The sequence below is a fragment of the Canis lupus genome, chromosome 2 (genome assembly GCF_003254725.2).
Source record: "Canis lupus dingo isolate Sandy chromosome 2, ASM325472v2, whole genome shotgun sequence".
Taxonomy (NCBI): Eukaryota; Metazoa; Chordata; class Mammalia; order Carnivora; family Canidae; genus Canis; species Canis lupus.
Genome location: NC_064244.1, coordinates 60,184,609 through 60,207,982, shown reverse-complemented (window position 1 = coordinate 60,207,982; position 23,374 = coordinate 60,184,609). Strand labels below are relative to the sequence as shown.

General features: G+C 48.5%; 1 protein-coding gene across 2 annotated transcripts in view; it reads left to right on the top strand.

Annotated features, from left to right (window-relative positions):
* FTO (FTO alpha-ketoglutarate dependent dioxygenase) overlaps positions 1 to 23,374 on the top strand; it is a 427,826-nt gene that overhangs the window by 392,872 nt on the left and 11,580 nt on the right. The window lies entirely within an intron of this gene.

The window sequence follows — 23,374 nt, the reverse complement described above, 5'->3', positions numbered from 1 at the left end:
GCTTCCAATCAGAGGATGCTTCCTATTTTCCGAATACACCAGTCTTTCTAGCAGGGCTAAATACCTTCCATTGGTGCCTTTGCCAGAGAGGTTTTAGTGATTTTGGCATCAAGGCTTGACTGCAGTGGATTTAAGAGTGAAGACAAAGTGGCTGCAATGGAGAGACCATTTTACTGCCTCAATAACCTGTATAAGAAAGGAAGAAAAGAAGGGGCTGTTTTTTTTAACCTTATTTTATGTGCATACTAGCCATTGATTATTTCCTATAAATTGCCTGTTCATATCCTTTGTCATTAAAAAAAAAGTTCAGTCCCTTCTTTTCATTGATTTACAGGAGCTCTTTGTATATTTTGGACATGATCCCTGTCTTGTATGTGTCACAAATAATGTTTTCCAGTCTATCATTTGTCTTTTAATGTTGTTTATGGAATCTCTTATCATATATGGTCTATTTCATCATAAATAAATGTTTGGATTTTTAACATAGTCAAATCCGTCAGTGTTCTCCATTGTCATTTCTTTGTTTCTGTCCTATAAGCTCCCCTTATTCTTCTCTTGCTTTTTTGTTTTGTTTTATGCTTGTACCTTCAAATCTATAATTCATCTTGCGCTTCTCTTAGTGAATGTGTTAGAGAAGGTTCTGACTCTTCCTCCTCTCCCCACAGTGTGTCCACTTGTCTTGTCTCCCCAGTCAATGGACAGACAGTACTTTCCCAAACTGATATGAAAGTTCATCATTTTAATATTCTAAATTCTAATTTTTAAAGGAGAATCATCTTGAGCATGTTTAACAAGATGAAGGGAGAATACAGCATACAGGATGAGACTGAAGAATTCAGGAAAGCTCAAAGATGCTAGAAGAAGTCTTGTTCCGGAAAGGGAGGGAACTGGATTGAACAGCAGAGCTTCATCCTGAGTGGAGACGCATGTCCACATGAGTAGCATGACGGTGACACACAAGGAGCTGGGATGTTTACATCGAAGGCCTCCGTTTTCTCTGTGAAGGAGTAAGCAGCCATTGACTAAGAGCAGCAATAGAGTAGGACATTCGTAAGAAGTGATTCGTTACGGAGAAGGGTTTGATTATGGCAAAGTGGAGGAGCATCCGGAAGAATAGTGGAGTTTGTCCAATACGTCCATAATCTGGGTACTCCTCATCATTCCCACCGCTGCACCTCGGGGTAAGCTGCCATCTTCCCTTGTGGATTGCGGCAATTTTTTTCCACCAAGGCAGGGATGTCTGTCTGGTTTGTTCACTGCTTTGTCTCTGGCCCCTAGAACAGTGCCTGGCACAAAGGAGATGCTCAGTAAGCACTTATAGAATAAATGAATGAAGGTTGGGGGGCTCATTGGCTATGGAAAGAAGCCCCCAGAAGACACAGGAGAATGAGCTGAGAGAAGGAAATGCAAGAGGTGAGAGAAGAGACTGGGAAAGATGAGGATGAATGGCATGCTGGGACCTGCTGGCCTTGGTGTACCAGGCGGATGTAATGCATGAGCACAGGCGCTCTCATTGTCCTTGGGACCTAGAATGCATTGTCCCAGCTCAATGTTTGCTCAAGAGTTTAAACAGAAGGCTTCTAGGGGAGATTCTTCTACTTGGCCCAGTGAGGCAGCCGTTCCAGTCTTGGCTTGGAGAGCTTCTGTCCTCCTGGGTAACCAGTGACCCTCAGAGCATGGCTGCCTCAGTCATCCTAGAAATAGCTGGAGAGTATCTTAGGTGGCAAGAAGTGACCAGAGCCCTGAAGGAGCCCTTGCCTGGGTGACTGAGCTGGAGAGGATTGACCACCAAAGACCATGAGGAATTAGGCCTTGATGACTTGGAGATTGAGCCTTTCCTTGATGCAACCAGAAACCATCTGTGATGGCAAGAGGTGACCAGGCCCACAAAGAAGATCTTGCCCATCTAGCAGACTCTCAGAAGAGGTTTGTGGTTGGACAAGAGACCAGATGAATGATGTGGCTGGGTGAACGTTCACATATCAGAAGACGTTCTCCATTTCAAGGGCAATGAGCAGGGGCAAGGGGCATTATTCCCCTGGACTAGTCTACATACTTTTAAAGAAATCATTAGTAGTGTTTGCGTAAGACTTCAGACTCTCCACTTGCAGACAACACGGTCATAGAACTTCCCAGCCTCAGGTACAGCCATGTGATCAGTTCTGGCCAAAGAGTTTAGAGTAGATACGTCACATGTAGTGTTCAAGCCAAAGCCTTTACTTATTTGTGCAAGACCCTTCGGACATCCTTTTCCTTCTGGCACGTGCTGCTGTGCCAGGAGGAGCAGGATGACAGAACTCCCCTGACAACCCATGATGAATGCATAGCATAGGTGCGAAATGGGGGGTGGATGCTTGTTACCTAGCAACAGCCTAGCCTTATTCTAACTGACACAGCTCCTACTCTAATCTGAACCCTGGTTATAACCCTGGTATTTCTAGAGGAAAGAGAAGGGAAGCCTATTTTTCAGCTACTGAATTTTTTCTTTCCTTTAAAAAAATGTGTGTGTGTAGTAAAACATACATAAAATTTACCATTTTAACCATTTTAAGTGTGCGGTTCAGCAGCATTCAATACATTCACGTTGTTGTGCAACCAGCACCATCATCCATCTCCAGAGCTTTCTCATCTTCTCATACGGAAACTTTGTACTCATCAGGCAATGAGTTCTTATCCACCTTCCCAATAACCCCTACTTTCAGTTTCTATGCATTCAACTCTCCTAGCATCTCATGTACGTGGGCTCATACAGTATTTGTTCTTTTGTGTCTGGCTAATTTCACTTAGCGTCATGTCCTTAACAGTTCATCCATGTTGTAGCAGGGGACAGAATTTCCTTTCTTTTTAAGCTGAAGAATAGCCCATGGTGCGTGTACACCACATTTTGTTTACCCACTTATGCGTCAGTGGGCATTTGAGTTATTTTCACCTTTCAACCAGTGTGAATACTACTGGGAGGAGCACGGGTGTACACATAGCTACTCACGTTCTGCCTTCAATTCCTTTGAGCATACCCCCCAAAGTGGAATAGCTTGTTGGATCACATGGGATTTCTATTTTTAACTTTTTTGTGGAACCGCTATACGGTTTTCCAAAGCAGCTCCACCATTTTACTTTCTCACCAGCAATGCACAAGGGATCCAATTTCTCCACGTCCATATATACGTATATAGTGGTATCTCACTGTGGTCCAAACTTCTTCCTCTTCTTTTTTTTTAAAGACTTTATTTATTTATTCATGAGAGACACAGAGAGAGGCAGAGACACAAGCAGAGGGAGAAGCAGCCTCCCTGCGGGGAGCCGGATGCAGGACTCGATCCCAGGACCCTAGGATCACGACCAGAGCCAAAGGTAGATGTTCAACCATTGAGCCACCCAGGCGTCCCTTCTTCTTAACCCATTGTTTGCCTGGTGGGAATCATACAGTCCCTACAAATCAGAGAAATGCATTCCGTTTGGTTCTAGGTATGAAAGCAGCCCAAAGCAAAGGTCTGACATGGATGAATTCAGACTTTTCTACCGATTCTTCCTGTGTCTTAGGCCCCTTTGCAAATGCCCCTACTTACAGCCCCTCTTCCCCCACTAATGCACGCATTTCCGCTAACAAGAAAGTGAGACCTCCCGGGAGTACCTCCTGTTTAAACACAGAGAGGGTTTCACCCAGAGGAATAGCTTGCCGATGGCACAAGTTCAAAATTCAGTGAGGAGGAGGTTTCGGGGTGGGGTGCCCCTGAAATTAAATCACACAGACAAGAGTGCCTCACGGAAAGGATGCCCCATGCCCACAAGCCACATCCTGAATCGTGGCGGCATCCACTGTGCTGCTGTTTTGTTTACTGTGTTTGGAATCAGGCTCTTTTGGATGTGCTCTTTAGATGACAGCATGATTGCATGACTCTATCCAGAAGTTTCCCTGAGAACACAGAAAGTGCAACTAGAAAACTCAGCATCTTTATTGGAACTAAGCCTTTCATAGGACTGAAATGGAGCCCTAAAATTCTGGGATGTTCTTAAGGCTCTGCCGAGTGATGGGTCTGTGTGGAATCTTCGAGGACTGACGTGGGTAAGGCTCCCTGATGGAGACCTAGGCCGGGGGTGTCTTGGATAGCCAGCCCTTCAGATTCCATCTGCAGACGTGACATCCATTTGGCTCTGGCCATGCTCCAGAGTGACAGCCAGAGAGGCAATGGGGCTCCTTGGCAGGCAAGAAGCTCCTTCCTAAGGTTCTTTCTTTCCCCACCTCTGGTCCAAAGGCCTCATTGCTCAACCTTTTTAAGAGAAAGTGGGTTTTTCATGAGAGACACCTAACTCTGGAAAATGAACAAAGGGTAGTGGAAGGGGAGGTGGGTGGGAGATTGGGGTGACTGGTGATGGGCACTGAGGGGGGCACTTGGGAAGAGCACTTGGTGTTATGCTATATGTTGACAAATTGAACTCCAATAAAAATTTAAAAAAAAAAGAGAAAGTGGGTTTTTAAAATCAGTAAATATCACAATTCCTTGTAGAGATAAGCCTTGTACTCCATGACACTGGCCTTTGACATAAAAACCAGACATCTTAGCACTTTCATCTAAAGCGTGTGTTGAGAGGTGACCTCGTTTCCCCCGCACAGTGAGGAGAGTCTTACCAAATCTCTCCATGATGAAGTCTCCCAAAGAACAGTCCCAGGGTCCACCTCTGGAACCAGCAAGGGCTCAAAAAATTGGAGTCCGGTCTCAGACCAACAGTACTTCCTAGTGCTCAACCTACAGAGTGGCCAGGCTTTCCATAACCGTACAGACATAAACCAGATCATTAGCTTGGATACCAAAGAACATTTTACAAGCTGCCATCCCATAAACATTCATTAAACACCTACAAAGAGCTTCACCTCTCTCTTGACTCCTGTGGGAAGTCAAGACTCCGGCTAGACAAACCTCTAGCCCAGTTTGAGGAGGAAAGAGGAATACGATGGAAATAACATGATATGATTCATGATCAAAGTCTGATTCCAAAAAAAATGAGACTTCAGGAAACAGGAAAAGTGTCACTTGCTCGGGGCATCTTGTTACAGAATCCTGGAACAAGGATCCTAGCCCTTCCTGGGCTAGGAGGATCTTGGAAATCAATTGTTCTAACTTCTTCTCTTTTGAGGAAGGAAGCTGAGATCCCAAACAGTTATAGGACATGGGCTATTCGACAGCGAGTAAAGTCAAAACTGGGGCCATCACCCAAGGCTCCTGGCTTCCACACCTTAGTGTGTGTCTCATGGACAAAACTGATGCTCTCGGGGGGACCCTCAGCGTCTGAACCTTTAAAGGACACAGAAACACTGGTTCATCTTCCTTGGGCTCATCGAGGCTCATACTACTTGGAAGCAGAGGAGCTTCCTTTACCTTTAAAGACACAAGCCTGACTCTCTTCCGGGTGAACCTTGCCTGGGAAGCCAGCAACTTCCTGGCCGCCCTCCCTCCGTCCCTCCCTCCCCTTCAATCCACCAGCCCCTTCCTCCCTGGCTCAGTCAGCGCCAGGCCTGCTCAGGCTGGTGACTCCCTTAGCCTTTCTGCTTTGCTGAAGTTAGCGAGTATACCCCTCTCAAGGTTAAGTCTTCCTTTGATCCCTGTAATCACTGCCAAAAGAGTTCATTTTTTAAAATTGAGATATAATTTACATACCATAAAATTCACCCTCTTAAAGTGTACAGTTCAGTGATTTTTAGTACATTTTCAAGCTATGCAACCACCAGCACTCTCTAGCTGTGGAACATTTTCATCACTTCAGAAAGAAACCCCATACCCATTAGAAGCCACTCCCAATCTCCTCTCTCCCCAGCTCCCAGCAACCACTGGTCTGTTTTCTGATTCTATGGATTCACCTATACCGGGCATTTCATATAAATGGAACCCTGCAACCTGTGACCTCCATGTCTGGCTTCTTTCACTTAGCATACTGTTTTCAAGGTTTATTCATGTCATAGTGTGTAACATGCTTCGTTCCTGCTGAAGGCTGAATAATATTCCATTGTATGGATAGAACCACATTTGGTTTATTTATTCGTTAACTCATGGATATTTTGGTTTTTGCCACTTTTAGGCTGTTATGCATAATGATGCCATGGCCATTTGTGTACAAATTTGTTTTTTTTTAAATTGTATTTATTTATTCATGAGAGACACAGAGAGAGAGAGGGGTAGAGACACAGGCAGAGGGAGAAGCAGTCTCCATGTGGGGAGCCCAATGCGGGACTCCATCCCGGGTCCCCAGGATCACACCCTGGGCTGAAGGCAGGTGCTAAACCTCTGAGCCACCCAGGGATCCCTTGTGTACAGGTTTTTACGTGGTTGTGCTTCAAATTCTCCTGGGCTATACCTAGAATCGCCGTGTCATACGGTGACTGTATGTTTCACTTTGTGAGGACCTGCCAAACCGTTTTCCAAAGCAACGGCACCATTCTGCTTTCCTGTCAGCAATTGATGAGCAATGCATTTGTCCACATCTTCACCAACCCTTATCACCATCCTTCTTTTTGATGATAGCCGTCCTAAGGGATGTGAAGCAACATCTCATTGCAGTTTGGATTTGCTTCTCCCTAAAGACTGATGGCATTGAGCATGTTTTTGTGTATTTTACTCACCGTTTGTAGATTGTCTTTGGAAAAAAAATGTCTATTCAAATCCCTTACTCATGTCTTACTTGAATTATTTCTGATCTTTATTGTTGAGTTCTAAGAGCTCTTTATATATTCTGGTTACTAGTCCTTCATGAGATACTGACTCTCAACAGTCTCCCATTCCGTGGGTTGTCTTTTCACCTTTTTGATGGTGTATTTTGAAGCACAAAGATGAAGTTCAGTGTATCTATTTTTTTCTCCTCTCCTTTGGTTGCCTATGGTTTCGGTATCCTATCTGTCCAAAGGTTTTTAAGGGCCCTCTTTCATTTCTTGTCCAAGACGACACTCAGCAACATTCAGATGGTAACTGCATCTCTCTGTTTTAAAGAGTGGTCTTTTTTCTTTTTGAGCTGACCAGGGCTCTCAAAATGTTCTTGAGGGAGAATGCGGAGGGGTAGCACTGTGGGAGCAGCTGGGAAACTGTTCCCAGTGGGTAGGGTGGAAGGTGTTTGAGGAATAAATTGTGGGTCAGGGTTATATCCAATTATAAATCTCTTGCATCTCATTTGAAAGGAGCAAATATGAACTATTTAAAAGAGACAGATATTAAGCTCGCCTCTGCAATTTTTCAAATCCTCTGCTGGCTTCTTGACTTAAGAAGTGACCGTATTCTCCTCCAAGAAGCCGACTTTGCATGGCAGAGAACCCTTCTGATTTGGCCATGAATCCAGTTCTATGGTAGACTCTGCTACTCTTTGGGTTTGGGGGGATTTTAAAGGTAAACACTACCCCCGATGTGAGGGTTGAACTCACAGCCCCAAAATCCAGAATCCCATGCCCCACCGACTGAGCCAGCCAGATGCTCCGACTCTGCTACTGTTGATGGCTCAGGGGCATCCCTGCACCCTGCTCTCCACAGGCCAGATGGTCTGAGCCCTATTGGTCCTCCCCCCTTTGAATGCCCTCCGAAGGGCTTGTGGTTCTGACAAAGCCCTGACTCTGGGCTCTGCTGGAATTCATTCCGAGAGCTACTTAGGGTCCTCACAGGGTCCCTCAGGGGCCTCCTCTGTCCCAGAGCAGGGGAGACCAGCAGGAGCCTGGGCAGATCACAACCCTGCAGAGCTTGGGAGATGCTGTGGTCATTCAGGGAGGTCAGCCTGCCCTCTGTCCTTGACGAAGATCCCTGAGCCTGATGCGTGGAGTCTGAAATCAGACTGTGGCTTTCTTCATCTCCACCTTCATCCTCTCCTGCTTGGCCCCCTTCCCTCCGTCAGCTTCCAGCTGGCAGCCTGGGCACCGCCACAGTTTCGGATCTATAATGGAAATAAATGAACTAAGACCCTCAAGGAGGGGACTCCTGGTGTGTTTCAAGTGAAGCCTCTAAGCTGCTGCCCTGTGGCTGGGCCGGGCCGACTGCCCCTGAGTAGATCGAAGGCAGGCGGGGTTGGCCGAGAAGGCACTTAGGGTGGAGATGGAAGGTGTGATGAATTTGCCCCCTAAGGAGAGGGATCTGTCATGCTCCCGGCCTCCCGGCCATGTCCCCACGATGGATCACGCGGTTGATAAGCAGGAGATGAAACACCCTGCCTTCTTCTCATTTATTAGGATTTAGAGAAAATGAATCTGATTTGGAGCTCTCTGGGGTCGGCCTTGGGCTGGATTCCTTTTCAGCGGGAAGCGGAGGGTCTGGAAAGGTGAGCCTCCTGTCCCCGAAGCTGTTAGCTGGGCGGCCGGGAAGCTCGGGCAGGGGGAGACGGCGACACCACAGCATTAGGGGAATGAAGTTCGCCGTCTGACCCCACTGGCCGTGAAGGTTAAGGAGCTGGTGACAACTAATGATTTCTCAAGGGCGTTTTGTTTGCAGATGGCTTTCTAGTGATTTAGGCGGGTCGTTAGCGGATCAATACTTTTCTCGGGAGTCTCTGGAATCCCCGACTGCTTGATGGCCAGGCCTAGGCAGTTATTTCTAATGAGCAATGGTGCCCAGCGGTGGGGTGTCTCCTTGCTATTTGTCGCTGCCGTCGGACGGCCTTCCGGGGACCGCTCGGTGCTCTGGGTGTCCTGTGAGTTTGTGTTACTCGTTTGTATCATTGTGGAGATGAGTCACCTGGGACTCGGAGGGATTAAGTATCTTGCCCACAATCAGACGGTCACACTGTCTGAGCTGGAATATTCTCTCTCTCTCTCTCTCTCTCTCTCTCTCTCTCTCTGCCTCTGAGCATACACAGTGCACTCAACCTTCCTAAACCTCGGTGTCCCTATCTGTGAAATGACATAACACATGCCCAGTCCTTGGCCCTGTGACAGGCACATGGATAGTCCTCGATGAATGACAGCTAAGGGCCCACCCAGACCTGTCTGGCCTCAGAGTTCACCTCCTTTCACGGTATCACTGTGCCTCCAGAAGGGCAGGAGGAAGAGTGGTGCCTTCCAACAACGTGTCTATTTTCTCAGGATGGTGTCATTTCTGGTTGGGTGTGACTTGGCAAAGTCCTACGAAGCCATAGATCTGCTCAAGAGACGGAGGTAGTTAAGTGTCCAGGCTCTAGAGGCAGGTTGCCTGGGCTCAAATCCCAGGTCCCCCACTCACTAGCTGTGTGACCTTCGCCAAGCGAGACAACCATTCTGTGCCTTGGAGTCAGTCTTTACCTATAAAATGAAGATGGTAATCATCCCTACCTCAAGTTTCTGAGGGTTGACACACACGAAGTTTCTAGATGAGTTAATGCATCCAAGTGCTCAGTGAATGTTATTGTTACTCAACAAATTCTATCAAGCACCCGTGTGTCAGGCATTGGAGACGCATCAGAGGAAAAGACAACTGTCCCTTCTCTCCTGGGGATTATATTCTAGTGTGGGGTATAGGGGCACATAGAAAGCAAATAGGCCAACAAACAAGGTAATGATAAATGCACTGAACAGAGCCAGGAAGGGAGGGAGTGGGTCAGGGAGGCCTCTCCGAGGAAGCGCCGTTTGCACTGGTTCCTGGAGAAGTGATGTGCGGGGGAACAGTACAGGAGGAGATCGGGGGACAGCAAAGGAATTGGCACATCGGAGGAAGAGAGGGGACGCCCAGGAGGCAGATGCCCCCAAACACGGCAGTGAGAAGGATGGGCTGCCGTGGAGAGCTGTGAAGAGCCTGGTCACACGGAGCATGGGGACAGGCAAGGAGTTGGACTTCTTTTGTAAAAACCCACGAAAAGTCTTGGAAGGCAGGTCAAGCACGGCAGTGGCCTCCTCTGATGCCCAGGCCAGCTGCGGGGAGGAGCGATCGTGCAAACTGGAGCAGAGCACAGGTGGGGAGACCAGGAGCCGTGGATGGGGCCGGGGCCGCGGGGACGGTGCAACGGCAGAGCAGGCCCGACTGGGGTTAGACTGGTGTGGAGAGGAGGGCAAGAAGGAGCTAGGGGGGTGAGTTTGGGGCCTGAGCCCCGATCTTCCTGAGTGGTGCCCCAGAATCACAGCAGCTTATAAAACAAACCAGGTCCCAGGGTGGCTGCAGGTCACCGTAAGCTGCTGGGGGGATCAGCTCTCTGAAGCCTCAGCCTGAGGCAGCGGCCCTGTCTCTGGATGGATTGGAAACAAGGAAGAAAAGCGGCGGGAACACAACGGTTTGAAGCTCCTGCCAACCTCACATCCGCCCGCAGGCCGAGGCCTAGAGCAAGCCACACGGCCAAGGCTGATGTCAAGGGAGGGGATCCTGCAGCCCCCGCACCCCAGCGGGCCACACGGCAGGCGGCAGGCAGTGACAGGACCCGGGAGTGACCACCTGAGAGCACAGCGGGCTAGCAGCTCATGCCATTGAGACCAGGGTGGGGAGCGGCAAGATTTGGGGGGACACCATCAACAATCGTCCCTTCACCTCTCAACAGTGGAGTTCCCAGCAGGGGCTTTGAGCCAGTGTTAACTGAACGAGTCAGACGCAGGCCGGCCTGGAGAGGCCCATGGAGGGGAGGCTGGGGGAATGTTCTCGGGCGCAGAGGGCACCCAGGTTAACCTCCCTCAAGAGACAGGCAGTAACCCAAGCCCTTCTGCTTTGTTCAGCCACTGGCTTCGTTCTGGCCACCGAGCTCTTGGGGGTGTGGGGGGGGCGAGCCAGGGCCCCCCTTCTAATTGTTCTCTCTCCTCTAGCCCAGGCTCAAGGGCTGGGGGCGGGGGGTGCTCTGGGGAGGTCAAGCGCTGTTCCCTGCCCTCCTTTTCAGAGATCAAAAAATGGTTCTCTGGTTGAGCCATGGCCCGACCATCTGCGACATGTTAACTGCATAATGGAATGTAACTCGAAGGGCTTTTAAAAACACGAAGAGAGATTTTATTGTAACTAATCGTGATGGATGGTGAGTGCGGTCACACCAGGCACATAAATCTTCGTGCCAGGCCTCGGACGAAAGAGCCAACCAAGTCCACAGCTCAGGGAGCCTGGTCCTCAGCCGCGGGCAAGTCACACGGAGCGGCGCTGGGACGTCAGCGATGTTAGCAGGCCGCCCTCCCTCCCGGGGCCCTGCCCACCCGGCCCCCCGCGCCCCTGCAGGGGAGTCACCCGCCGCCCGGCCTCACCTCCCGGAGTGGACCAGCAGGCAGGCCCCCCGGAAAGGGACAAACAGGGTCTGCAGAAGCTCCAGCCACTTTCCCGTTTCATTAGAGAGAAGAATGAGTCAAAGAGCGGGGTGAGCTCCGGACAGAAAAGTTCACGTGTAATAGCTGCTCCTGTTAGTTGTATTCACTCACTTAGAACCATCTTGGCTCCCACGAATGTGGCCAAGGCTCTTATTTATTTGTCACTCGGGTCAAGGTTTTATGGTTGTCAGTAAAGGGACAAGAACAGTGGGCTGAGAGTCAGAAGTTGGGGACTCAAGAGTCAGCTCCACCCCTCTGTGACTCTGGGCAAACCAGTTGACTTCTCTGGGCCTCAGTGTTCTCATCCATCATCTGTCAAATGGGCTCGATACTACTGAGCCTAATTAAAAGGGTTCTTCCAAGGAGCTGAAGAAATGATGTATGTCTCAAAGTTTGGAAAAACATCAGAAATGTATGATTTGTATTCAATTCGAATTTGGAAAACAACTCAAAAAGTATGCCTAGATTTTTTTTTTTTTTCCTGGAAAAACCTACTAAAGGGTGAGGGGAATGAGAAAACTGGATGAGGCAGCTATCATTCCCACCCCACACCTCTAACTTTTTTATACCTCTCAGCTCATCATTTGGGAATCAGAGAATGGAGATGCTGCATTTTTCATATGGAGACTATGAGAAAATTGTGCTTTGAATAAGTGTATTACATGATGACGACTTTTCTGTGGGGCTTTACCACCTCATACTTTAATTTGTCAGGAGGGCAAGGGGCCAGAGCCCAGAGTCACAGGGAGCCCACAGACCAGGGGCTTCCCCCAGGTGACCATTCCCGTCATTGATCACAGTGAGATTGGCATCAGAAATCCCGAGGACCCTGCTTGAGTGCCCGATTGGCTGTCCCTGGGCTGTCCTCATCCTGAGCCCTACCCTTCTTTTATTTTTTTCTTAATATTTTATTTATTTATTTGAGAGAGAGAGAGAGTGAATGAGCAGTGGGGAGGGGCAGAGGAGAGGGAAAAGCAGACTCCTCGCTGAGCAGGGAGCCTGATGTAGGACCTGCCCAAGACCCTGGGGTCATGACCCGAGCAGACCCTTACCCGACTGAGCCCCCTGGGCGCCCCTTGAGCCCCGCCTTCTGATAGGAAGGTTTCTCCAGCCTCCTGGGGTGTCAGAGTCTTCTCAGGAGTTCTCAGGTTCCCCCATGGCTGCCATGAAATGCAGGCTCTGTGTCACTTGTTGGGTTATTTTTCACTCCCCTTTCTGTGACTTTTTAGAACTACTATAACATTTGGGTCCCTTAGTTGCATTCCTGTCAGTTTTCTGGGGTAGATATAGTTTGTTCTGTGTCATTAGATTTCTTTACACATGTCTATGGGATTTTGGAAATGAAGGGGAAAGAATGGTGGGGCTCGATTTTCCATCTTAAAGCCACCTGTCAGGAGCAATATCATTCTTTTTGAATTCATTAAGGTCACCATCCTTGGAAGCCAAAGGTAATTTTTATAAAGATTCTTTGGAAAATTTAAAAGAATTTGGTCTCCTTGGTAGGAAACAAAATTGAGAGTTATATCTTAAATCAACCTTATTATTCAAATATTTTTTTCTTTTTTATTCAAATCTTTTATATCCTTATGTGATACTTTTGAGTTCTTCTCTTTTAGGACCATTTAACCAAATAGCAACTTTTTTTTACTATGTCTGTAAATCTCTGAATTTAATAGTGTGAACTCACATATACGGTTTTATATTTAGCAGCTAATCTTATTATAAATAATGGTGGTAATATTTGGTTTTCTGTTACTTTGTTTTGTGTTTTAGGCTTGATTTCCCTTCCTTTAAAAATATACATATCACATTTACTTTCTTCCTCTTAATAAACAAATAATCTAGAAGGAGGTACTCCATTTTTGTTCTGTTAGTGGCGACTGTTAAGTTTTTCAAATGCGTCTTTGGTCATTTTTCTCTGTCGCCGTAAATCGGTATCTATCAAACGTCCCCACGTGTATAATGGAAGATGTCTTGAATTTGTCTCTTACTTCATTAAATTGATTTTCTGCAGCATCCAACCTGCTGTTCAGATGATGGTTTTTAATTAATCAATTGTGTTTTCTCTCCATTCACTCTCCCCTTATCTCAGATTGTTTCTTTCCCATCCCGCTTGGTCTCATTTCTGGCTTCAATGTCCTCTTGAATATTGTTGAAAAGACAAATCAGAAATATCCTAAAGCTGTCTATTTTTCACAGTAAATTTCCATGGCAAAAGAGTGGCTTCTATTGCCCTTCAGGGGGCCTCCTTCCTTGGGCCTGTGAGTGCTCCTAAGCGTGCGGAGCTCTCCCTGCCCACTCCTCCTGCCTTCTCCCTGCTCCAAGTGGGGACAATTCCATGGGCTTCAGTGATGGCTTCTTCCCCTTCCTTCACAGGTCAGCTGCTCTGAAATGACAAGGGGGTGGGGAGCTGGCCTCCTGGGCCCCTTTCTCCAGGTTTACGGGTCACCCTTATGAAGAACGGTGGGATCTGATGGACGAGATGACAGCAACCAACCCCTTAACTGGCTCTTCATTGCAAAAATAAAACAAAATTAAACTAAATGAAAAATATGAACAAAAGAAACCATATTATGTCACTCAATCAATGTAGGGCCTGTCCCTAGATCATGGGTTTCTCTGATCTTATACAGAGATGGTAATAAGAGGTTTCTTTCAGTGACAAGTTTGATCTTTAGAAAAAAAAACAACAACAACAGTAGATATAGCAGCTCCTGATCTTGCAATTGATTCATAGAATAATTATAGCTGTGGACAAAGATTTGGTCCAAGATGAATCCATAGTCGTCCCACATGAACGGACAGCTGGTAACAGCCTAGAGGTCAGAAATAAAGGACTGATTGATGAAAGCTTGGAGATGCAGCCCTTAAAAAATGCAGGAATATTTAATGACATAATAACATTTTCATTGGTTAACAAGACTCACAAAAGCTTGTTTGATCTCATGTTTGTAAAATTAGTGTGTGTCTGTGTGTGAGTGTATGTGTGTGTGTCTGTGTGTGTGGGTGAGTCTGTGTGTAAGGGAGAAGGAGAAAGAGGGCACAGAGGAGTAACTGAATCAGCAATACCCCAATATATTAATCCCTGGGTGAGGTCAATATACAGATTTACGTGCTTTTATTCCTTTTACTTCCCTGAATTTGCCTGCATTCTTTTTATGCATATGGAATATTTTTGTATCAAGGGAGAAAAGATATTTTTTTAAAAATCGGTTCATTGGAAGATTTCTGAGAATGCTTATAGACGTTATCTCCACATTGGATGATTTTGTCATTGTTTTGCTTTTTTCCCCCTAAAAGAACAAAAGAGAAATGTTGGATATTCTGGACATGCTATTAATAAAAAACCATGTTGACATTCATCATTATCATCCTGGAGCTGGTTGGGGGTGCTGGCAGGATCTCTTCCCAATGATGCATGCAGTCATGTCCAACTGGTTGCTTCAAATCAGCCAGAGGGGGAGAATTTACACCACGGGCGGGAACAGGCAAACACTAGAAACCAGGCCTTCTGCCTCCAAGAGCTGGTCATCACCATTACTTTAGGGAAGATCCAACCCACCAAGGAACTGGGGCTGGGAGAAGCGGAGTGATGTGCCCAGGATCACATGACAGCTTGAGGACAGGGCTGGCTTGATGGGGTTTGGGCCGGAGGTCTCCTGATGCCCCCAGTTCCCGCTGTCCCACGAGGGCTCTGCTAAAAACGGCTCCGCTCAGTTTTTGCCAGTGCTGACCAAGAGCACGTTCATTTCACTTAGGAGCAGAGAAAACCTCACTTCTGGAGTCTAAAGAAAAATGAGCAAGGTGTCCAGGACCATGATTTTGCTTCATGCGGATTCACAGAGACGGAGAGTGATAACCAAAGACAATTTATCTACATGTGAAACTAAGCATTTATCAGATAATTGAAAAAAGAAAAGGCTCAAATCCCTGTATTAGACAACACAATATTCTTACCATTTGTGCAATGATTTGTTAATTAAATTGCTGCTAAAACAATATTTATTTTTCACCTTAAAATCAGCTGAATATCAATCTACAATCAATACAGTGTTGCCTGGAGGCATCTCCTGCTTCAAATTTGCTTCACAAATCTGCTGCAGGTAATTTATACCCAGTCAATAAGACATGTTTCAAAAGCCACTTTTCGCTCCCAACAGGCAACCCTGGTCTAATTTACAATTGGATAAGAACTGGCAAACTATACACACCTGAGTTAAATGTAATTTGTAATAGGATTTTTTTTTTTTTAAGCAGTAGTGAAAGATTTGATTTCGCCTGTTCGGTATGCAAGTAATCATTGGCTATTTTTGGGACGATAACTGGAAAACATAAATTGCTTTTGTTTCCCTCTCAGGCATAATTTTTTGTTGTTGTTATTTGGATGGGGGGTGGGGGGCCTTCGGGGACCGTGAACGCCGCAATCACGTCTCCAGTACATGTTTGCAGAATCCACGGGTAGCGATCTGAGAGGCAACCGTTTATTGTTTGGATTTATTTTCTTAAGGAATTCTTTATTCTGGGGCGAGTCTTTGCACTGTCCCCCCAGTATTTGGGAAGAGGCAAAGGCAAGACAGGAGCTGTCACGGTTTGGCTGAACGGGAGACTTCCAAATTAATCCCAGGGCTTGAGATCTCAGCAAAGGCTGAAATCTGCGATTAGCGTTGCAAACTGCAATTAACAGGTGGGGAAGGCGCTGGGCGCATCTCGGCGGGCGGGGCGCCCCAGGAAGGTCCCCCGGGAAGGGGGTCCCCGAAGCTCCCACCCCACCCCTGCAGGCTGCCAGCTGCCAATCTGATTGGCTAAGTAGTTTGGACTGCACAATCCTCTCTTTTTCTTCTGGATTGATGTGTTTATTACTTTTTGTGACAGTGGCTCCCAAGGCAGATGTTCAATAAAGAAAAAAAAAATCTGATACAGACCCAAGTCAAGAGAGAAAGCGGCGGAGATTTGCAGAAAATTGGGAAAGTTTATAAGCGTGGCGCTGTTATTGGTGATTCTGCTCCCAGGGTTGTAGCCGTGGTGTTATTTACTCTTCGCAGACGGAAGCCTAGCAGGGAATTATTGAAAGCCGAGCTTCCGGAGTTTTAAATTGCACTCGTTTGTGCACATCCTGCCGGCAGCTCATCAAAGAGGGGGGCTAAATTGAAGCTCTGAGGGATGGGAACTGTTCTGTCTCTCTGTCTCTGTCTCTGTCTCTTTTTTCTAGAAGGAGAAGAGGGGCCTTAGTTTCTAGATGAGGAGGTGGTGGTTTATTTGGCGGCATCGGGGAGCAGGTTCAGGCTATGGCATAACTGAGCTACCTAACATTCATCTTGGGGCTCTTTGGGGTCCAAGCTCTGCACCCCCACCCACTTCAATGGCTCTCCCAGGCCCCAGTTCCCTGCTCTCCCGGGTCTTCTCCTTCCTCGTCCCCAAGCACTCCCTGCTCACTGCCCCGTCCTGGTGGAGACCCACCTGCCCTGGACAGGGGCCGCTGTGCTGGGGACCCAGTGACAAATCTGAGGAAACTGACTTCCTCCAGAACGTTCTACTGTTCTCTCCCAGACCTGATGTGACCTTGAATCGGGCACATTCTAGAGACGAAACTTCAGGCATCCTGTCCCTCAAATGGGCTGGCAGGATCTTCAGGTTTCCTGTCTGCACACCTGCTTTTCAAGTCACCCCAAAGGCCATTTTAAAAAAAAGATTTTATTCATTTATTCATGAGAGACACACAGAGAGAGGCAGACACAGGCAGAGGGAGAAGCAGGCTCCCTGCAGGGAGCCCGATGCAAGACTCGACCCCAGGACCCCGGAATCACGCCCTGGGCCGAAGGTAGATGCTCAACTACTGAGCTACCCAGGTGCCCCAAAGGCCATTTTAAAAATCAGGTTTATACCCCTTCATGTCCTCCTCAGTGCTTTTCTTTAGCATATGAAGCTCTTTTTTTTTTTTTTGCATATGAAGCTCTTAATCTATAAGCCGACTCCACCATAGAACAAGAGGAGTCAGTCAGTCAGGTGGTTAACTGCCCTTGCATATTATCACTTTTTTAGAGAAATTTTTATTTTTATGTATTTATTTACTTACCTTCTTAACTTATTTTGCACACATGAGTGAGAGTGAGCACCCACGCACAGGGGAGGGGCAGAGGGAGAGGGGAGAGAGAATCCCAAGCAGATTCCGAGCTGAGCACAGAGCCTGTCATGGGGCTCAATCTCACGACCTGAGACCATGACCTGAGCCGAAATCAAAAGTCAGGCGCTCAATCAACTGGACCACCCAGGTGCCCCTGCACTTGGAAATTATTAAACCCAAATAAATGTTTGCCGGGAAGTTCCCTCTCTTGGCATTTCCTTTTTTTTTTTTTTAAAGTTTTTTTTTTTAAGATTTTATTTATTTATTCATGAGAGACACAGACAGAGAAGAAGCAGGCTCCATGCAGGAAGCCCGATGTGGGACTCGATCCCGGGATCCCAGGATCACACCCTGAGCAGGCGCCAAGCTGCCGAGCCACCCAGGGATCCCCTCTCTTGGCATTTCCTAAGCTATATGTCAGCTCACTGAAAGTTTGAGAAAGCCCAAAATTTGGATTTTGTCTGCTGCTTGCCAAACTTACTTGACTATTTAACAGTCATCCTATGTCAATTTATTGAATTTGCTGCGTGGCAGACCTCAGGCCAGCATCTGGGAAGATGACGCGAAAGAAAATGTAGTGTCCTTCTCTTTCCTTAACAAACCCTTCCTTACCCTCCCCCAAATACTGATTTAAATGAACCCAGCGCTTCACAGAGCACACCTTGGAAAATACCTCCTTAATGCAAAGGAGTGGCTTTGATGGTGGAATTTTGAGGTGCAGGAGAGTCTTCCAGCGCCCTGAAAATCATACTATTTGGAGAGCAGCCTAGTTGGCTTACATAGAGACCTGTCTCCGAGAGTGAACAAAGCTTGCAATGGTCAGAATTTAAAGCACTGGCTGATGGCTATCGTAGAATGCCAGGACTCACCTTCCTCCAGGCCTCCTGGCCTAACCAGGGTGCCCTAGTCTCTCCACTGAATCCTTCACGAGGAGTGGGTGGGGTAGTGGAAGGCCAGAGCAAGGGCTGGCCGGCCGGAGAGTCGTGTGATGACATTATTGCTCACATTCTCTCCAGGGGAGCCGTGACACGTACAGCCCAGCAGGATCAATCTGGGTAGCGTTGGGTATTTATCACGGGATGGAAAGTGGCCTTGGAAATTCAGAGCAGAAACTGATGGCTTTTCTCCTGAGAACACAGGATAATTCAAAACTTCAGCTTCAAGAAAGAGGTTGAAATGCAACGAACCATGGGGGGCTCTCCACGTTCCCACCATTCATAATTGGCAGATTAAACAGTTGATCTCGTTACTTCTTTTTCTGTCCAAAGTGGCTCTGTAGTTAGACAGGGGTGATCGGAGAGAAGGTAGTGTCTGCGGGCTCGCACGCACAACTAAAATAGGAAATGCAGCTGTGAGAGAACAAGAATGAGGGTCACTCGACAGTCTCATCACGAAAAGATGATTCGCACATCATTGTTCCTCTTCCTGTGGAGGTTCGGTGCCCCTTCTGTCCCGAGCACGAACACTGTTTGAAGACAGGCCCTCCTTGTCAGTAGAAAGCTCGATGTCTAGTCTGCGGGGTTGGGGCTGTTAGGGGCTGAATTTTGTCTCCTCAAGTTCATATGTTGAAACCCTAACTCCTTGTACCTCAAAACATCACTGCCTTCGGAGGTAGGATCTTTAAAGGGGAAATTAAATTAAAATGAGGTCTTTAGATTGGACCCAAGTCCCATCTGACTGGCATCCCTCTCAAGAGGAAGTTTAGAGACCAGACATGAGTGCACACGTAGAAGACGAGCGCGTGAGGACACAGCAAGAAGGCAGCCATCTGTGCACCAAGGAGAGAGGGCTCAGGAGAAACCAGGCTCGCCCACACCTGGATCTTGGGCTTGTCAAACTGTTGCAGAGAAAGTCAACATCTGGAGAGCAAGGAATGAGAGAGCAGACGGGGAAGGTGCTTGAGCAAGTATCCAGGAATGGGGATGGATTTTTGCTGACTGTCCCCCACAGACCTCTGAGCAGGCCCATGCTCCTCATTGTCACTTGGGAGACGCCAGCTGAGGGAGCACCAGGCTGGGAACCAGGAGAGAAGCCTGTGGACGGCACAGTTTGTTTCCTGAGTGACAGCAATGGGTCCATTTGATCCCACACTATTTACTGCTTCATTTTTTCAGATGGGAAGTGAATTTTTGAACCTACCGGTAGCGCTACCCAATAGATGTATTCAGTTCTTTCCGACCTTCGTGTTTAGCTACTTCAGGCTCAGAAGAAATATTGGCGCTGGTTTCTGGAGATGAAATGATAGAGGGGACATGTAGACTCTCAGGTATTCATTTCCAAACCATTTTTATTTTAAAAATCAAGAAATTGCCACCTGGCCAGATGACCAGCAGAGAGCCTAGAGATGGAATGGGTGTTTGGTGGAGGCTAGGAAGAAATACTCTACATAGCGCTGGGAAATGACCATTTTTTTTTAAAACAAACCTCCCTTGGATGTCTGCATCATATAAATCTAATAAGACAGAGTAAAAAATATTGGATTTATTTTTACAAGTTAGCTATGACCTCCCGACCTTCTGAATGGATTCACTTCGCCCGGTTCCTCTTAAGGGCCTTAGGGTGATGACTAACTCATAAAAATAAATCCAATATTTTCCCCTTAGCCATGTCATAGCCAATGTAGGAATTCAGATGATGGGGCAAGGGAGGTGGGTTTTCATTTCGTTTGACCTCCCATTATGAGAGGAGCTGAACCCTCAGCCCTGATGGGGCCTTCGGCTTGCCAGCACTCCCTGCAACCTGTGTACAAAGGAAGAAAAACAAGGTACCACTTTGGGGCCAAGCCCAGGGCAGGGCCTTGTAGGGATGCGGTGACCAGACAAGGGAGATGGCGCACGTGGGAAGAGACACATGCTTTTTGGCCTGAGGGACAGGGCGAGCCCTTCCCTTCTTTGCAAGGGCTGGGCAGGTGGCTCACTGTTCTTCCGTGAGAACAAAAAATCCCACCCTTAAAGGAAGGTATTCACAGGAGAAGGAATTTGGCCTCAGTGGAATAGTGTAGGTTGGTCTTCCTCAGGCCAGAAATGTCACCCGGATTGGAGCCCCGACATTTGTCATTACCAGGGACCTTGTTCGTCAAACACGTACGTCCTGATGACCTACTGTGTGCCAGACCCATGATGAGACTGAGCATGTGGGGTGAACAAGAGATGCTGTTCCTGACCCTGTGGGGCCTGTGGGCTAGTAGAAGACTCAGACGACAGCCAAACAAACCTAGAAATCCATGTGTAATCATAAACGCAGAGGTGTCCAGGAGAGGGGACCCCAGAGGCCTATGAAAACCAATAATGGCAGGACCCTGGCTTCTGGTGGCAGGGAGGGACAGTCCCACAGCAGTCCCCTGAGGAAGCCGTGGTTGAGCTGAGAGATGGGAAGTTCACGGGTGATGGGAGGCGTGGAGGGAGAGGGGCCAGTGCTCATGAGGCAGGTGGCATTCCCTGCCAGCGGGTCTGAGGCCGGCAGGACACCTGGGATTCCTGCCTGGGGAAGAGCAGGGCAGGAGGAGGAGGGGAAGGCAGGGCAAGGCAGTGCTGGGTGGAGGGGCGGGCTGTGGTGCAGTATCAAGGGAGGCCTCCTCCCGCCTGCCCCCGACTCCACCCCAGAGCCGTGAGGCTGGGATGACCCCTCAGACTAGCTCTGCGTTGGGATGATGGTACTGGGCCCTTCCACCCCCTCGGATACCAGCCACTCTGGCGAGGCCGTGGAGCGTAGGGTGTCCTCAACAGATGCTGCTCATGAAGAGGCTGACAGCTCGGGCCAGCCGCCAGCCGCCCTGCCAGCGCCTGCGGAGAACCACATCACAGGAGCCTCGAGCGCACCGACGTCTCTAGCCGCCTCCCTCCCTGGGCGAGCCAACGCTTTCCCGTGGCTTTATTTTTATTTTTTTAAATTTTTTTATTTATTTATGATAGTCATACAGAGAGAGAGAGAGGCAGAGAGAGAAGCAGGCTCCATGCACAGGGAGCCCGACGTGGGATTCGATCCCGGGTCTCCAGGATCGCGCCCTGGGCCAAAGGCAGGCGCCAAACCGCTGCGCCACCCAGGGATCCCCTCCCGTGGCTTTAAATACGGTCCCCTCATGGGGATGCCTGGAGCCTCAGCGGGTGAGCGGCTGCCTTCGGCTCAGGGCGTGGCCCCGAGGTCCCGGGATCGAGTCCCGCATCGGGCTCCTGCTTCCCCCTCTGCCTGTGTCTCTGCCTCTCTCTGTGTCTCTCATGAATAAATAAATACAATCTTTAAAATAAATACATAAATACATAAATACCGTCTACTTGCTGGTGACTCACCAACTGCATCTCCTGCCCAGACCCTTCCCGCAGACTCCAGACCCGCCTACCCAGTAGCCTTCTGGACGTCACCAGTAAGATGCCTCAGGAACCTTGGCCCCCTCTGAGGGAAACCAGCTTTGCTGTGAGCTGCCCTCTGGAGAGAACGACGTGGCCACCGCTCAGGAGGACCCGGGATCCTGGAGGTGGCTCCTCCCCTTGAACCTCGAGATGGGACCACAGCGCTGGCTGACACCCGACGGGGGCTCCTCCCTGTGAGCGATGCCAAACCAGAGGACCCGGCTAGGCCGAGCCAGGATTCCCGACCTGGGATGATAAACGTTTGCGGTGTCAAGTGCTAGGCTTGGGGATGCGAGGACTTCCTTGATCCTTGAAGTTATTTGAAGGAGAGGATCCCGTAGACTCAGGGCTAACGTCCAGTAACCCGAGGGTGTGCCAAGGGCGAGGTGGCAGCTCTGAGGCGACTTCCAGGGTGGGCAGAGCCAGATTCACTGGAAGCCCTCATGCCTCTGACGCTTGGAATTATGCCCACATTCTCCTTGTGCCCGTTTATATATATTTTTGGCCACCACCACTCTGGACTCAGGGAGCCCTGGTGGTCTATCTGTTATCTTGTGAAGGGAAGGGTTTTGTTTGTTTTTTGTTTTTTTGTTTTTTCTGCTTTGGACCAGTCTTTTCTCAGAGAACTCAGCTTGGTGCTCTCTCCCGTGCGAGACCTGTCGCCTTCTCCGGGTGGGAGGGGGGGACCGTCTCTCTAAGGGGGCTCAGGGAAGCCAGCCTCGGGGTGGGGGTGAGGTGCCGGGAGGTGAAGCTGGGTCTGGCGGCACTTTATGCCACCCTGAGGAACTGTCAGCTGCACAAGCTGAAGAGTGGGGGGCTGCTGCGATGGGGGGTTGTCTGCGAAGCATTCCTCACCCCGCTGTGGGGCCACCGCAAGAGCCTGGGCCCCTCCGTCAGCAGAGGCCCCACCTGCCGGGTCGGGAAGCAGGACACACCAGCTTGTACTTCGCAGGTACCCCTGGAGTTACCTCAGAACCACGGCTCCATTTACAATCTCCCCCTTTATAGTGTAGCAGAGACACATAGTTTTGGGGGGAATGTGGCAAAACTGCCGGGCCCTCGTATGTGGGTAGTGCTTGCCTGTATGTGCCTGCACACAGCCTCTTCCCGGCCTCGAGGGGAGCCCAGCCCCTCCAGTGGTCCTGGGGAGCCAGGGTACTTGGTATTCACCCAGCCACATGTTTTTGAATGTCTCGGTCTTTGATCCTGTCTGTCCTTAGACTTTCTTTTTCTAGGCCGAGGACACCTATTTGGAGGTCTTTCATCCCACAGAAGCCCGTTGGCCTCTGGCCTTCCCTGCAACTTCATCTGTTTGGCTGGATTTTTTTTTTTTTAAGGTCTATCCTCTTTCTAATTATAAAAATAAAACACATTTTTTGTTTTCATAAATCTTGAGATAATTCAGGAGTGTATAAACAACAAAAACAAATGTCTCGCTTAGGGTACACGATAATTGCACAGAACACCCATCTGGGGTGTAGACACATCAGGGTTTCCTACGAGGCATGGTTGCTGAGAGGGCAGCGTGGCATCACAGCCCTTGTGTCTGAGATACCTGTCCTCAAGTCTGGGCCACTCCACTTCTCCAGCTCTGTGACCTCAGCAAAGTTACCAACCCTCTGTGAGCTCCCCTTGGAAGGTTAGGTGAGGATTGAATACGCTCATGGAGGCAAGCCTTGGGAAACAGGGTTTGGAACAGGGTGG